Genomic DNA, 16,081 nt, shown 5'->3' on the forward strand with positions numbered 1-16,081 from the left:
ACACACACACTCTCACTGACATGCAGTGTCACTTTTACACTTTCACGAACACACACACTCTCACTGACATACACATACAGTTTCACTTACACACACACACACACTCTCACTGACATACACAGTGTCACTTACCCACTGTCACTGACATACACAATGTAATTTACACACAGTAACTAATACACACAGTGTCACTTACACACTCTCACAGACACTCTCACTGACATACACACACAGTTTTACTTACACAAACACACTCTCAGTGACATTCACAGTGCCACTTACACATGCTCACTAACACACACACACTCTCAGTGACATTCACAGTGCCACTTACACATGCTCACTAACACACACACACTCTCACTGACATACATTGTCACTTACACACTCTCCCTAACACCCACACACTGTCACTCAAGCACAAACTCACACCACTTTACATATAGTCACATTGTATTTACACACACATTCACATTCAATTTACACTCATACTCCTAATCAGTTCCCCTTACCTTCAGATGAACCATACACAAGTGATGTGAATGGAGCAGAGGGGTGCAGCCTGCAGGTAGCTGCTGTTGTTTCTGGTGGGGGAGCAGGAGAGTTGTGCACTCTGAGCACAGGCTGCTTTCTGTTCCCCTCAGAGAGCTTCAGGTGTTCACATGCAGGGAGCAGCTGGGATACCAAGTCATATCCTGGCTTCCCCTGCCTGCAGGAAGCAGTGTGCTCTGCTCGGGTGCTGGGGTTAAAGCATACCCCGCTCCCCAAGCAGGTAATCAGAGCCAGAGGGAGCCCAGCAGCTGAATGGCTGCGCTGGGGGTTGGCTAAGGAGCAGTTCGCCCAGTACACCAGCCTTAGACAGCAGCAGGGCAGCCCACCAGGGAACCTCCTGGTGGGTGCCCCCCAGAGGCCGGCGTCCCAGGTGAATTCTTTATTCACCTAATGGTAGTGCCGGCCCTGAAAGAGAGTTTGAAGGTTCTGAATAAATCTCCCACAATAATATACTGAAAAGTTAGAAAGCCTATGGGCCCCCTATGCTCGTGAGGCCCCTTGGCTACTGACACAAGGTGCCCATGCTTTAAGAGGGCTCTGTTAAAAGCAATTGAGTAGAGGGAGATAATGTGTGGGAACCTTAATGCCCCATAAGTTGTGAAAGAAGCATAGCCTGATATGGTTTTGGAGTGTCCCTTTAAAGGGTTAAAATATCATTCTTTCACGGTTATTGTTTCCTTTACTCACTGCAGTTATTTATTTTCCCCCTCCTATGATTTTATAAATCACATAGCATAGCTGGGATTTTGCATATGGCTTGAATTATTCCTGTGCATTTCTATGCTGCTATTGAAATTACTAATATTAACGGGAATCATGTTCTTGCCAGGACGACTCTTCTGCTGAGCTGGTAATAAGATAAAAAATAGGATGAAAAAAAACCAAAAAACATTTTCAAGTTACTGGATTGCAAAGCAAAGATTAAAAGTGAATCCATTTCCTTAAAAAAAACAAAAAACAAGATTAACTATCAGGGCAAAACTAAACCGCCTGCTTATTGTGCTAAATTTTCTTCCTTATTGACAGCACGTTTTCTCTGCTTTTTAAACACCATCAGTGAGACAGAACCATGATGTATGATTTACTGCAGTGGTTTTAAGAGCTATGTTTTACTGTAGGTGTCTTCAGACCATCTTCTGTTGTAAATATATATATATTTTTTTTTTAAGGAATGAGGCTGCAGGGAAATGAGTCACAATAAGAAAGTCTCTCTTCTTGCTCTGCAATTCGCAATGTTAAGAACTCCTGGCGATATCACTGAGATGTAGAGAAGGAACAGGGGGATAATTGTGGTTTAGTAGAACATCCTTATATCACTGCTAAATACATTTTGTGGATATTTTGTTAGGAACCTACAAATCCTGTTGTGATTAGATGTGTACAGTCAAGCAAGCTCTAACACCCACAAGATCAAATGGACTACCATGAGTTAGGATTACGGTGGCAAGTCTTCAGCCCTTGCTACATAACAAGGTGAAATTCTATTACATAGACATTCTTTTCATGGGTGGTTACATCTAATCATACCGTTACTGTTATGATGTTGCAGGACTCAGTAGGGGCAGAAAAAGCATGAGCATGTCTAACAATGAGCTTGACCTACGTTTACGGAAGTTTTCCTTTGGTGCCCTCAGATGTTGGACAACCAAGAACAAACACCAGAAGGTGGGACAAGGGCCCCTTAATAAGACTGTCCCTCTGTATCCTGGATATTTGTGGATATATTATAGAAATTAGATAATTAAACAACATTTCATCATTAGGACTATAACCACACTCACACCACATAAGAACATCATGTCAATTGCCACCAGTTCTGTGGTGTCTCGACAAATACATGTGTCCTTTGGAGTCATTTTGGAACTGAATGGGTTAATAGGAACTTAAAAGGACTAAAGACCTTAAAACCCCTTTCCTAAAACCTACTCATAAGGAGAGATAAATGCCTCCACCAATTTTACTTTACAGTAGTTACTTAAAAACCTGTTGCTATAAGCATCTCACATACATTTCAATGTTTTGAAATAGTCAGAATGTAGAGACCATTTTTATACTCAAGTGACTAATATATTTCCGTTGAAAGATTTTCTTTAAACATCGCTGTAAAAAACAACATTCTTCACAATGGTTTGATTTCAGCTATTCTAATGCAGAAATAAAATATTAATAAAAGCCTATATAAACTATATCTAACACATAAACTCATTTTCTTTTTTTTTTTAACTTGCAATTTTAATTACAAAAAAATTATTTTCCACAAACGAATGGATACAGACAAAAGGAAATAAAAGTAGAGGGATAGAGATGATAGTAATAGCAGTAGAATATAAAATTATTTTAATGATAATAGCAGCTGATGGTTTTGCATCGTCACATTTTTTGTGTCACAGCTTGTCCCTGTGAGATAGTGACAGGTCCAGGAAGCAGTAGGGAAATAAACCATTGTAAAAGGACAGCTGACTCCCAGCAGTATACTGTTTGAGTCGAGGTATTTGGTAAAAGAGGTTCTTTTTACTGCTGTTGGGCAATCTCCGGGAAGGCTTACTATTACTGCTGGATCTACAGAAATACTTCCTCTTTTGATAACGTCCTCTGAGAAATTCATGGATTTTGAAAACTGGGCAGAGAAACAGTCCAACGTTATATGCAGAGCTGGGAGGATAAAAAAAAAAAAAAGAAAAGAAAAAAAATAGCGTTTATTGTGTGAACTCTTCTCTTTACAAAGTTATAGGGCTGTTTTCCTATCCGTGGGCTTGGCCATATGATTTCTATTAACCATGTTAACCCTTTATGTTAACCCTTTGCATGCCAGATATGTGCTTTGTGGATTGCAGTCCAAAGCTCCAGCAAAGGGTTAAGGCAAGTAAATAAAACATACTGTGACAAGGCATTGTTTAGTTACATGAAATTACTCATTACAGATTCCCTTTTTCTCTTTTCCAATGTTTTAGAGAAAGTTTAAACATTGTGCGCACGATTCATCACTTGTGAAAAGCATATTTCTTCTCGGCCTTTCTCTCTCCCGTCCTGATTCTCACTTTCTGTCTTCTCCTTCTCTCGTTCTCGTTTATTTCGAGTTGCCCTTCCTTCTGAGATATTTTGCATTGCCAGCTGTTTGTTTAAAGCTCTCCATTAGCTAAATTCCATCATTAGGCAAGTTTCCCTTAAGGAGCACAAAGGAAAGCTTCAGAAACGTACGGCAGAAATTTGTGAATTATTGGCGCCCTCTAGTGTTAAATTTAGACACATAATGGCGACAAAAAAAAAAAAAATTGAAAAAAGAACCCTGAACAAACATTAAAAGCTATCAGCTTAAAATATTTAGTGCTACAAGACTGGGAAATGTTCTGTAACTTCATCTGACACTCAAATAGTTCATTGAGATGAATAATCATATATTACAAGTGCATTACTATAGTTCACAGTTGACCCTTACATTGCTGCCATTTGACTATTAACATATTTGAATAGGATTATATATTACTCTTGAACTGTTTTGAAAGCCAGAAAGTTAAAGGGACACTCCACATACTTAAAGGGAGTTGTTTTTCTGGCACTATAGCTCCCCCCTCCCAGGCACCGTCCAGTGGGACTGCTGTACCTCGGGAACAGTGTGGCTGCTGGGCTGGTTAATGTGTGGGCTGAAGGGCTAGCTGCTAGTCAGATGGGCTGATGCACAATAGAGGCAGCAAGGGAGATGTAATCTCCTTGATCTGCTCCCTCATGTGCCGTTATGTGATGCTAGGGCATCATAACAAGTAACGTCATATTCCGGTTCCCGGCATCACAGCAGGAGCAGAGCAAGAAGAGCACAGAGATCAGCTTTTCCTCACTGCCACCTAAGAGGTACCCTTAGGTTGCCAATGACCAGTTTTAGTCTAGGGAATTGAAGTATGCCCTCTGGATGGATGGGATGGTTTACATTATATATAAAAACTATTGGAGTATACTTGTTTTAACCACATTTAGGCATCCAAGACACATACAACTTGGCCCAGGATTTCAAATCTGCTTGTCCAGAGGAGAGGAAGGCAATTTATATGATATAGTTAATCCAGGTCCTTATAGATCCAGATCCCCAGGTTTATTGATCACTTCCATGCACCATCTAAATGGGAATGGTCATCTTAGTGTAGCTGCATCTGCACCGTCACATTCAGTATCTAGCATTTATCTAAATTCAGTTCAAGGTTAGGCATCACCATACTCCGAAAACAATGTTAGAAGGTTGGGGATGGTAATTCTTGGCTTGCTCACCATAAATATAATTTCATCCACATACTACTTTTATGCTTTAAATCCCTCACGTCAATCTTTATCCCCATTCTTCTTAATTGCCTCCAACAGAGGTGGCACCATTAACATGAAGAGAAGCAGTGAGATTGAGTGGTTAAATCTGGTGGGAGCCATATCCAATGGGGACCAGCTCTGACAGAGCACCATTCACTTGTGCATGAGTATAAAGATTGTATCCACGTGCACATTGCAGTGCCAATACCCATGTGAGTCACTGTCTCCATAAGGAAAGTCCAGTACACCTGGTCAAAGGCCTTTTTAGCATTGGTTAAGAGGAGGAGGAAAGGGCTTGCTTCACACCTAGCCTCATGCATCAAATGCAGCACATGTATAGTATTGTCCTTCACCAGACTCCCGGGCTCAAACCCCAAAATCCAAATGGGTGGACTAGTTCCAGAATTACTCCTTGTATCCTCATGGAGAGGACTTAATATATTCACAAAGAAGGGTGAGCAGCAGGTCTTAAAAGGTCTTATAGTATTTAAGAGTAAGTCCAAACAGGCCCAGGGCCTTGCCAGAGAAGATTTTAGTGCCATTTCTAATTGCTCCACCGAGGGTCCTCTAGGGCCTTAGCCTTCTCGAGTCATAGTTTATGGGATATGCACTGATTTAAGAACTCATACACCTTTCCTCGAAGATTTGGTTGACTGCCCTCGGGTGTGCAATTGTATAGTTTTGTCAGGACCTGTTCTGATGTCTGACCATGGCTTCTGGTATCCAGTACTCTTTTTACAATTCTTGTTTAGTTTTTCTTGGTTTTTCTGTTTTTTCTTGGGTCTTCTGGGTTCATCCCTGTATTCTGTTCCTGGAATTCCCAGTCTCTTGGATTCCTTTAAATGTTTGTTTTATGTTGCCACACCCTTTACTTTTCAATGAATCTTTTAGTTTCAGTTGGTTCTTGCAGGCAGTTGCTTCATGTCCTCTGCCCCTTTCTTTGCAGGTAAGTATTGTGTGTGTTTTATTGTTTATTTAGTCATGCATATCTAGGCAGATAGGACCTTGGAGTACTTTGGCGCAGTGGTGGACTGCACACATCTTGGCCATTTATGTATGTCTTAATCTCCAATGTTTTACATATATAGTACTTAGTTTTGTCTCCTCTTGTTTTGCCTTTAATCGCTTGACTTGTTTTATTTTGTATTCCCAGTCCATGTACAGTCCTGTCCTGCCATGTTCTGTTTATGTTTCCCTTTTGTATTGTGTACATGTTCTGGGTTCTGCTTTCTATCCTTCTCTGGTTCTGGGTTCTACTAGTTTTGTCTTATTTTCTTGTTTGGTGTCTATTCTAGTCTTACCTTGTTTCTAGTACTGGATACATCCCAGCATTCATCTGCTCTAGCTTCCGTATAAGCTGCATCAGGGTCTTGGTAAGTGGCCGCACAAACGCTGGTGCTCAACACCAGGGGACGTGTGGTTACCCTGCACCAGGCCCTACTTATCCACTACCACGCTGAAGACTCCTCAGCAACTACATCCGGCACAGGGGTCCCGGTCTTCGGACTGCCACCCTGACAAGTTTGTGCTAGTATTCTTGAAATGCTTTAGAGGTTTGCTTGGGAAACCTTGTTATTGTCATTTGCCTCTTGTGAATAGCATGGATGTGGCATTGAGATCGCCTTTTTTGGAGCATACGCACTAACAGGTGGCTGCATTTATTGAAATATTCAAAGAAGCATTTGGATTTTTGAAAAATTAGCCATTGTTTTGGTGTGATCATATCATGCAGCCACCTCAAAAGACCTCGTTAGTCACCCTTTGCTTATGTTCTTTTTCTAGATGCAAGATCCTTTTCAACAACCATTTGATCTGAACTCCCTGCACCTATTTTGATTTAATATCCCCTAATGAAGCTCTTGTGAGCTTCCTATATGACTGGCTTGGGCACCCCAGTGATGGTGCTATCTTTGATATAGTTATTCAATTCCAAAAGTGTTGCCTGGTGCCTGGTTCTTGTAAGTCTTGTTAAACCTCTGGTATCTCTCTGCAGGGTAACACAGCGAGGACTTTACTTCACTACCACCAGTTCATGGTCCAACTAGAAGAACAGCCCTATTTTGGCTTCAGTCAGATTGGAAAGGTATTCTTGGGCAACAAAAATATAACCAATGCAGCTGTATGAAGCATGAGTCTGTGAGAAATAGTGTAATCCCTGCCCTCTGGGTTCTTTACCCGCCAGTAATCCACCAGGGCCCACTTACAGAGCACCTTCCTAATTCTACGTAGATGTCTGAGTGGAATGGCACATGGCCCCCTGGACGTGTCTGCCTCTGGATGCAACAGCACATATAAGTCACACCCCCATAACCAGATTTCTCTCATGACATTTCTCCAACTGGATCAGTACCTTGTTATGAAGGAGTATAAATGGAAGCAAAGGTATAGGTTAAGGCAGCTATTGTCCCCTTAATAAACAAGAACCTATCAAAGGGACAGTAAGCAATGTGGGTAAAGGGGACATCCCTAGTAATTAGGGTGGCTACTCCTGTTTTTTTTTTTTATGTTTCAGCATTATTGGAGAAGAACATCATCACAAAACAAACATTTCTCAGTGTTAAATTTGACCCTTCATTAAAATGAATCTCCTGGAGAAAGGCAACCACAATTCCCCCAGCAATCTACTCCTGCGCTTATTTAAGACCCTAACATTATACATGGAGAAAGCTAGGTGCTTTGATGCATCGGGATGTAAAGTAATTTTTGGTTAGATAGGACAAGGATGGGGGAGGGAAAGAAAGAAAATTAAAGGTTGACGATTAGAAGATGGAAACGTGTGATTTAGAGAGAGTAAAGGGTGGTAGATAGAGTACTCCCAGTCCCCTCTACACTATGAAAAAAAATAAAAGAATACTTCTAGGTTGAGAGTCTCCACAAGTGAAAGCATCCCTCCCCCCTCAACCATAGAGAGTGGTGACAGTCCTTAACGAGGTAGAATCCTACAATATACATACCCTGTACCCATGTGGTAACTGTGGTCAACTACCTCTCAAGGGTCTAATGAGTTAGATGAAATAATTTTCAAAACATTCAGCCTCACGTACCGACTGCCAGCTGAAGATATCATTTCACTAATAAAGGCACAAATAATTTGTGATTTTTTAAGCATTGAGAAGTGCTTAGTTTGGATAATTGTGCTTCTTTATTGCTTATTAGTTGTAATCCTCAACTCCTTTATTGCTTAATAGTTGTAATCCTCGACTGATTTGTTCTAGGAAAAGTGGAATGGAAAAACTCAACCTCGACACAGTGCCAACACCAAGTTTACCCTGCAGCTCCACCCTTCATCAGTGGGGAGGGACATCCCAAAGCTCAGGCTGAAGGGAGGACTTGAGTGACACAGAGGAAAGGCCATACCACATTGGTTGTCTGTCGCCAGCATGCTCTATGTGTTGATGGCAAATGCCTATTAAGCACAGAATTAACATTTGCCAGCCATCAACTCATGTTCCTGTAATGCAGGGGAGCCCAACAGGTAGATCTCCAGACGTTGTACAACTACAACGCCCATGATGTCTTTAGAATGCTTTAGAATGACAAAGCGTCATGGAAGCTGTAGTTTTAAAACATCAGAAACCCCTGCTTTACCGTGTGCATTGGAAACTGAAAAAAAGTGGCTAACAATATGATTTCTAGTTCCCATAAGTGATTCACAATCTATTTAAAATAGCTATAAAAATGTATCTATTTAAAATAGCTATAAAAGCAGAGGTCAGTAATGTCCAGAATAATCCCAGGATCTTCCCTTATGTTGAAAAGGAATTAGATGTTCTATGTTAATTTTAACGTTCTTGTGTCAGCTTCTTATAAACCTTCACCTCACACAAACTAGTGAACCTGGGCTTCACTGAAGGGAATGTATTCAAATAACCACAGACATAAAGGTTCGTTTTTACAGCATGGTTGTTAAAGCCTACATGTCAGCTGAATATTTTTTTTCTTTAGACTTTACTCACTAAACAGGGAACTGTAGCAAACTGACTAGGAACATTCTTGTCCCCCAAAAAATAGCTTGAAAAATAGCTGATGTGTAGATTTTTTTTTTTTAATTTGGCTACTTTGGTCTTCAGCTTGCAATTCCCTTGTCAATAATCCCAGGTTCTCAATTTTATGAATAACCTACAAGTGTCATCTACTTGTCACAACAAAATGGTTGATGCTGTACACTCAATTTATTTAAACAAGACTTGGCCAAGCTATGCGAAGCTTACCGGACGCCCAGTGGTGATATACTCATTGCTTTTAACTTATATGTAAGTTATTAAATTATTTTTATACTTTACTCTGGAATTGCACTTTATTTTTCTCCATATACTTTCTCTTTTGAGCTAATACTCTGCTTGACTGATGGGAGTGTGAAGAATCAGAAGAAAAAGATTTCACTCAAGGCTGATTTACATCTGATAATTCGTGAGTGGCCAATTGTAAACTATAATACCTCACTCACTCTCACACAGTTAAACGCTATGTCTCTCCATTTTATCTGTATTTAGCAGATGATCCCCTATTCTATTTTGCATTTGTATTGAAGACAAGAGGAAGTCTTTGGGGACCTTGTTCTGGAAACTTAACCCCACGAAGGGAAGTTTCATTCTGTTTATATACCATCACTGTTTTTTTCACTGGGGTTGTGTGCACATATTCTGTTTTGTTTGTATATATTTATGCGAAGCTTACCACCTGCTAGTGAAATCGATGCGCAAGTCACTTTTTTTCTTGATCATTTACAAGAATCTATTAGTCTTAACTGAGAAAGGACTTAAGAAAAGCCATTCTCGCCTCTCCTCAGTACTTGTACACAGTTCTGGCTCTTTAACAGGTGTCCTAAATTGTTCAGTTTATTTTGGCTATACTCCTTAATTATACTGTCTCAGAAACTCCTGCCCCAGCTTGTTTATTTGACCAGATCCCAGATTATCTCACCACTACCTGAAAAGATATCCCATAATAATCTGCATGAAAAAAAATTATCTTCAATGAAGATTTCTCAAAGCTATTAGCTAAACTGAAAAATCAAAAGCGTATACCATTCAACCTCCCAGTATGTTCAAAGCCACTAATCTGCAGTCCATATTTAACTTGACATTGATATAATATAGATACAAACTCACTTATCAGAATGCTGCAACATGACGGTACAATTCATCATGAGATTAATTTCAATAGCAAGCAGCATACAGCAGTCCTCCGTAATTCAGAAAGATGTGTCCAATTTAAAAAATTCACATCTTTTTTTTATTCTTTCAAATCTGCAATATTAAAGTGCTCAACATCTCTCCCTATAGTAATACATGGATGACATCTCGAAGAAGTTCACAAGTTTTCTCTTGATGATATATGCTAAAATACTAAATGAGTTAACCGAGATGTATAACTGGAGAATTAGCTGCATAGGTTAATAAAGATTTTCAATCAACATGTGCGAAACAAAAGCTGTACATTTTAACATAGATTGCGTGGCCCGAATCTTACTAATTATATGTTGGCACACTTGCAAATAATAAGGGAACACACCAAAATAGCTACAGCTAATGTTTTATGCCTGGTTAGTTCAGCCTAAAATTTGCAGTGTCTTAGTCAGTTTTGCTCCTGGTTTACTGAATACATCTCATCTGGTTTTCTAGACTAGAAAGTCTTCGTACCTGAACTCACTATGATCATTCTTTTATTGACTCAGATGGCGACCAGACCGAGCGATGAAATCATTACTATCTACTTAAAAACAGTCAAATTTTTGTTAAGATAACTTTCCTGTCTGAATTGTTCAATACATAAATAAATATTAATGGAGCAAAATCACTTTCAGTAATAAGTGGTGTAGGCAGTAATGTGATATAAAAACAGAAAAGAGATATGTTCTCCATTACCGAATGTTTTTTTTTATTATTATTATTTATTTAAATTTTATGGTTGTTTTGACAAGGAAATCTTCAAAGAAATTAAATGTTCGAGTTTACATTGTAACAGATTTTATGTTTATGTGGTCTGAGAAATGTATGGCATTCCTTTTGAAAGACTTAAAAGCTTGAAAGAATGTTATCTCATGGTGATTCTAAGAAAACATGTACTTCTGTATGTTTTAGTTCATGTGTATGAGTTTGTAAGCTCTGCCTAGTCTCTGGAAATCACTTGCATACACAATACTGCATTCAGCAACTTTTTAATCCAGGCTTCTCAAACTCTGGCCCCCCAGATATTGCCGAACTACAACATTAATGATGCTCTTACCATCTACTGCATCAAAAGAATTCTGGTAGTTGTAGGCCATACACATCTGGGGGCCAGATTTTAGGATTCCTGTGTACAAGACACTGGCAAGTCATTCTCAGTGCAGGAAAAGGGGTTTATTCTCTAAATTTGGAATTGTGGAGAACTGATCAGGTCATTGCACATTTTCAGGGATATGACATTTCCCCTTTGGACATATTGGTCTAAACAAAACAAAAATGCCAATTCTCTTTTTATTACAAAAAAATAAATAAAAATGTGGCTGAATTTAGGGATTCTCATGCACTTACAGAGACAGATTAAGATTCCATGGGGATCTCCTGTCCGCTGCTCGCACCCGTACGGCCAATTCACACTTGCAGGACTTCTCGCGGGTGGCTCCCTTCCTCCCTTCCTATGGAATAGCCTGCCTACTGCCATCAGACTCTCCTCTAGTCTTCAATCATTTAAGAAGTGCCTTAAACCCCATCTCTTTAGGAAAACGTATAGCCTCCCAGACAGAGGCGGCTCTAGACTTTATGAGGCCTTAGGCGAAACGCAAACATGAGGCCCCACTAACAAAAAAGTGTCACATATACACATTGATGCACTGTCTACCTGTGTATGTGCCTGAGAGTGTGTCTGACAGAGAGTATCCTTGTGTGTGCGAATGTATGTCTCTGTGAGCATGTTTGCGTTTTTGTCTGAGACCCTATGTGTATGGGGTAGCTGATGGTAAGAGGGAACGGGGGGTGTGATGGTGAGAGGGAGCGGGGGGTGATGGTGAAAGGGAGCGGGGGGTTGATGGTAATGTGAGAGGGAGCGGGGGGTGATGTTAATGTGAGAGGGAGCGGGGGGTGATGGTAATGTGAGAGGGAGCGGGGGGTGATGGTAATGAGAGAGGGAGCGGGGGGTGATAGTAATGTGAGAGTGAGAGGGGGTAATGTGAGAGTGAGGGGGTTAATGTGAGAGTGAGGGGGTTAATGGGAGAGTGAGGGGGTAATGTGAGAGTGAGGGGGGTTAATGTGAGAGTGAGGGGGGTTAATGTGAGAGTGAGAGGGGGTAATGTGAGAGTGAGAGGGGGTAATGTGAGAGTGAGAGGGGGTAATGTGAGAGTGAGAGGGGGTTAATGTGAGAGTGAGGGGGGTTAATGTGAGAGTGAGGGGATTAATGTGAGAATGAGGGAGGTTAATGTGAGAATGAGGGAGGTTAATGTGAGAGTGAGAGGGGGTAATGTAAGAGTGAGAGGGGGTAATGTGAGAGTGAGAGGGGGGTAATGTGAGAGGGGGGTAATGTGAGAGGGGGTAATGTGAGAGGGGGTAATGTGAGAGTGAGAGGGGGGTAATGTGAGTGTGGGGGGGGGGTAATGTGAGAGTGGGGGGCTAATGTGAGAGTGGGGGGGCTAATGTGAGAGTGGGGGGGCTAATGTGAGAGTGGGGGGCTAATGTGAGAGTGGGGGGCTAATGTGAGAGTGAGAGGGGGTAATGTGAGAGTGAGAGGGGGTAATGTGAGATTGAGAGGGGATAATGTGAGAGTGAGAAGGGGTGATGTGAGAAGGAGGGGGTGATGGTGAGTGGGGGGAGGCTGAGGGTGGTGACGGAGGGTTATGCTGAGGGTGGTGATGCTGAGGGTGGTGGGGGGTAATGCTGAGGGTGGTGATGTTGAGGGTGGTGGGGGGTGAGGCTGAGGGGGGTGATGCTGAGGGGGGTGAGGGGGGTGATGCTGAGGTTGGTGGGGGGAGTGATGCTGAGGGTGTGGGAGGATGTTGAGGGTGGTGGTGGGTGGTGAAGCTGGGGGTGGTGAGGGGTGATGCTGAGGGTGGTGGGAGGTGAGGCTGAGGGTGGTGGGGGGTTATGGGGGATGGTGAGGCTGAGGGTGGTGGGGGTGAGGCTGCGGGTGGGGTAATGGTGAGGGTGGTGGGGGTGAGGCTGAGGGTGGGGAGGGGTGATGGTGAGGGTGGTGGGGGTGATGGTGACGGTGGTGGGGGGTGATGGTGACGGTGGTGGGGGGTGATGGTGACGGTGGTGGGGGTGTGTAGCTGAGGGTGGTGGGGGTGAGGCTGAGGGTGGTGGGGGGTGATGGTGGGGAGGGGTGATGGTGAGGGTGGTGGGGGGTGATGGTGAGGGTGGTGGGGGGTGATGGTGACGGTGGTGGGGGGTGATGGTGACAGTGGTGGGGGGTGATGGTGACGGTGGTGGGGGTGAGGCTGAGGGTGGTGGGGGTGAGGCTGAGGGTGGTGGGGGGTGAGGCTGAGGGTGGGAAGGGGTGATGGTGAGGGTGGTGGGGGTGAAGCTGAGGGTGGTGGGGGGTGATGGGTGATGGTGAGGCTGAGGGTGGTGGGGGTGAGGCTGAGGGTGAAGGGGTAATGGTGAGGGTGGTGGTGGGGGTGAGGCTGAGTGTGGGGAGGGGTGATGGTGAGGGTGGTGGGGGTGAAGCTGAGGGTGGTGGGGGGTGATGGTGACGGTGGTGGGGGGTGATGGTGACAGTGGTGGGGGTGTGTAGCTGAGGGTGGTGGGGGTGAGGCTGAGGGTGGTGGGGGGTGATGGTGGGGAGGGGTGATGGTGAGGGTGGTGAGGGGTGATGGTGGTGGTGAGGTTGATGGTGGTGGGGGTGAGGCTGAGGGTGGTGATGGTGATGGTGGGTGATGGTGGTGGGGGGTGAGGCTGAGGGTGGTGGGGGTGATGGTGATGGTGGTGGGGGGGTGAAGCTGATGGTGGTGGTGGGTTAGCTGAGGGTGGTGGGGGTGAGGCTGAGGGTGGTGGGGGTGAGGCTGAGGGTGGTGGGGAGGGGTGATGGTGAGGGTGGTGGGGGGTGATGGTGGTGGGTGGTGAGGCTGAGGGTGGTTATGGTGGGTGATGGTGGTGGGGGTGAGGCTGAGGGTGGTGGGGGGTGATGGTGAAGGTGGGGAGGGGTGATGGTGGTGGGGGTGAGGCTGAGGGTGGTGGGGGTGATGGTGGTTGAAGATGAGGGTGGTGGGGGATGATGGTGGTGGTGGTGGGGGGTGAGGCTGAGGGTGGTGGGGGTGATGGTGAGGGTGGTGGGGGGTGATGGTGACGGTGGTGGGGGGTGATGGTGACGGTGGTGGGGGGTGATGGTGACGGTGGGGGGTGATGGTGACGGTGGTGGGGGTGAGGCTGAGGGTGGTGGGGGTGAGGCTGAGGGTGGTGGGGGGTGAGGCTGAGGGTGGTGGGGGGTGAGGCTGAGGGTGGTGGGGGGGTGAGGCTGAGGGTGGGAAGGGGTGATGGTGAGGGTGGTGGGGGTGAAGCTGAGGGTGGTGGGGGGTGATGGGTGATGGTGACGGTGGTGGGGGGTGTAGCTGAGGGTGGTGGGGGTGAGGCTGAGGGTGGTGGGGGGTAATGGTGGTGTGGGGTGATGGTGAGGGTGGTGAGGGGTGATGGTGACGGTGGTGGGGGGGTGAAGCTGATGGTGGTGGTGGGTGTAGCTGAGGGTGGTGGGGGTGAGGCTGAGGGTGGTGGGGGTGATTGTGGGGAGGGGTGATGGTGAGGGTGGTGGGGGTGATGGTGGTGGGTGGTGAGGCTTATTGTGGTGAAGGTGGGTGATGTTGGTGGGGGTTGAGGCTGAGGGTGGTGGGGGGTGATGGTGAGGGTGGGGAGGGGTGATGGTGAGGGTGGGGAGGCTGAGGGTGGTGGGGGTGATGCTGAGGGGGGTGATGCTGATAGGGGTGAGGGGGGTGATGCTGAGGGTGGTGGGGGGAGTGATGCTGAGGGTGGTGATGTTGAGGGTGGTGGTGGGTGGTGAAGCTGAGGGTGGTGAGGGGTGATGCTGAGGGTGGTGGGAGGTGAGGCTGAGGGTGGTGGGGGGTGATGGTGAGGGTGGGGAGGGGTGATGGTGGTGGGGGTGAGGCTGAGGGTGGGGTGATGGTGGTGGGGTGAGGCTGAGGGGGGTGATGCTGAGGGGGGTGATGCTGAGGGTGGTGGTGGGGAGTGATGCTGAGGGTGGTGATGTTGAGGGTGGTGGTGGGTGGTGAAGCTGAGGGTGGTGAGGGGTGATGCTGAGGGTGGTGGGGGGTTATGGGGGATGGTGAGGCTGAGGGTGGTGGGGGTGAGGCTGAGGGTGAAGGGGTAATGGTGAGGGTGGTGGTGGGGGTGAGGCTGAGTGTGGGGAGGGGTGATGGTGAGGGTGGTGGGGGTGAAGCTGAGGGTGGTGGGGGGTGATGGTGACGGTGGTGGGGGGTGATGGTGACGGTGGTGGGGGTGTGTAGCTGAGGGTGGTGGGGGTGAGGCTGAGGGTGGTGGGGGGTGATGGTGGGGAGGGCTGATGGTGAGGGTGGTGAGGGGTGATGGTGGTGGGGGTGAGGCTGAGGGTGGTGGGGGGTGAGGCTGAGGGTGGTGATGGTGATGGTGGGTGATGGTGGTGGGGGGTGAGGCTGAGGGTGGTGGGGGGTGATGGTGATGGTGGTGGGGGGGTGAAGCTGATGGTGTTGGTGGGTGTAGCTGAGGGTGGTGGGGGTGAGGCTGAGGGTGGTGGGGGTGAGGCTGAGGGTGGTGGGGAGGGGTGATGGTGAGGGTGGTGGTGGGTGATGGTGGTGGGTGGTGAGGCTGAGGGTGGTGATGGTGGGTGATGGTGGTGGGGGTGAGGCTGAGGGTGGTGGGGGGTGATGGTGAAGGTGGGGAGGGGTGATGGTGGTGGGGGTGAGGCTGAGGGTGGTGGGGGTGATGGTGGTTGAAGATGAGGGTGTTGGGGGATGATGGTGGTGGGGGGTGAGGCTGAGGGTGGTGGGGGTGATGGTGGTGGGGGTGAGGCTGAGGGTGGTGGGGGTGATGGTGGTGGGGGGTAAAGCTGAGGGTGGTGGGGGGTGATGGTGGTCGGGGTGAGCCTGAGTGTGGTGAGGGGTGATGGGGAGGGAGAGCCTACCTTTCCCTGGTGGTCCAGTGGGCTCCCTGGTGGTCCGGTGGCCACTGCTCCCGGTCTGCAGCTCCGCAGAGCTGCAGACCGTGTAATCTCGCGAGATTTCAGAGCGTTGCCGTGGTAACCCGCGGCAACGCTCTGATTGGCCAATTCTCGCGAGTCA

This window comes from Pelobates fuscus, chromosome 3 (genome assembly GCF_036172605.1).
Source record: "Pelobates fuscus isolate aPelFus1 chromosome 3, aPelFus1.pri, whole genome shotgun sequence".
NCBI classification, from domain to species: Eukaryota; Metazoa; Chordata; class Amphibia; order Anura; family Pelobatidae; genus Pelobates; species Pelobates fuscus.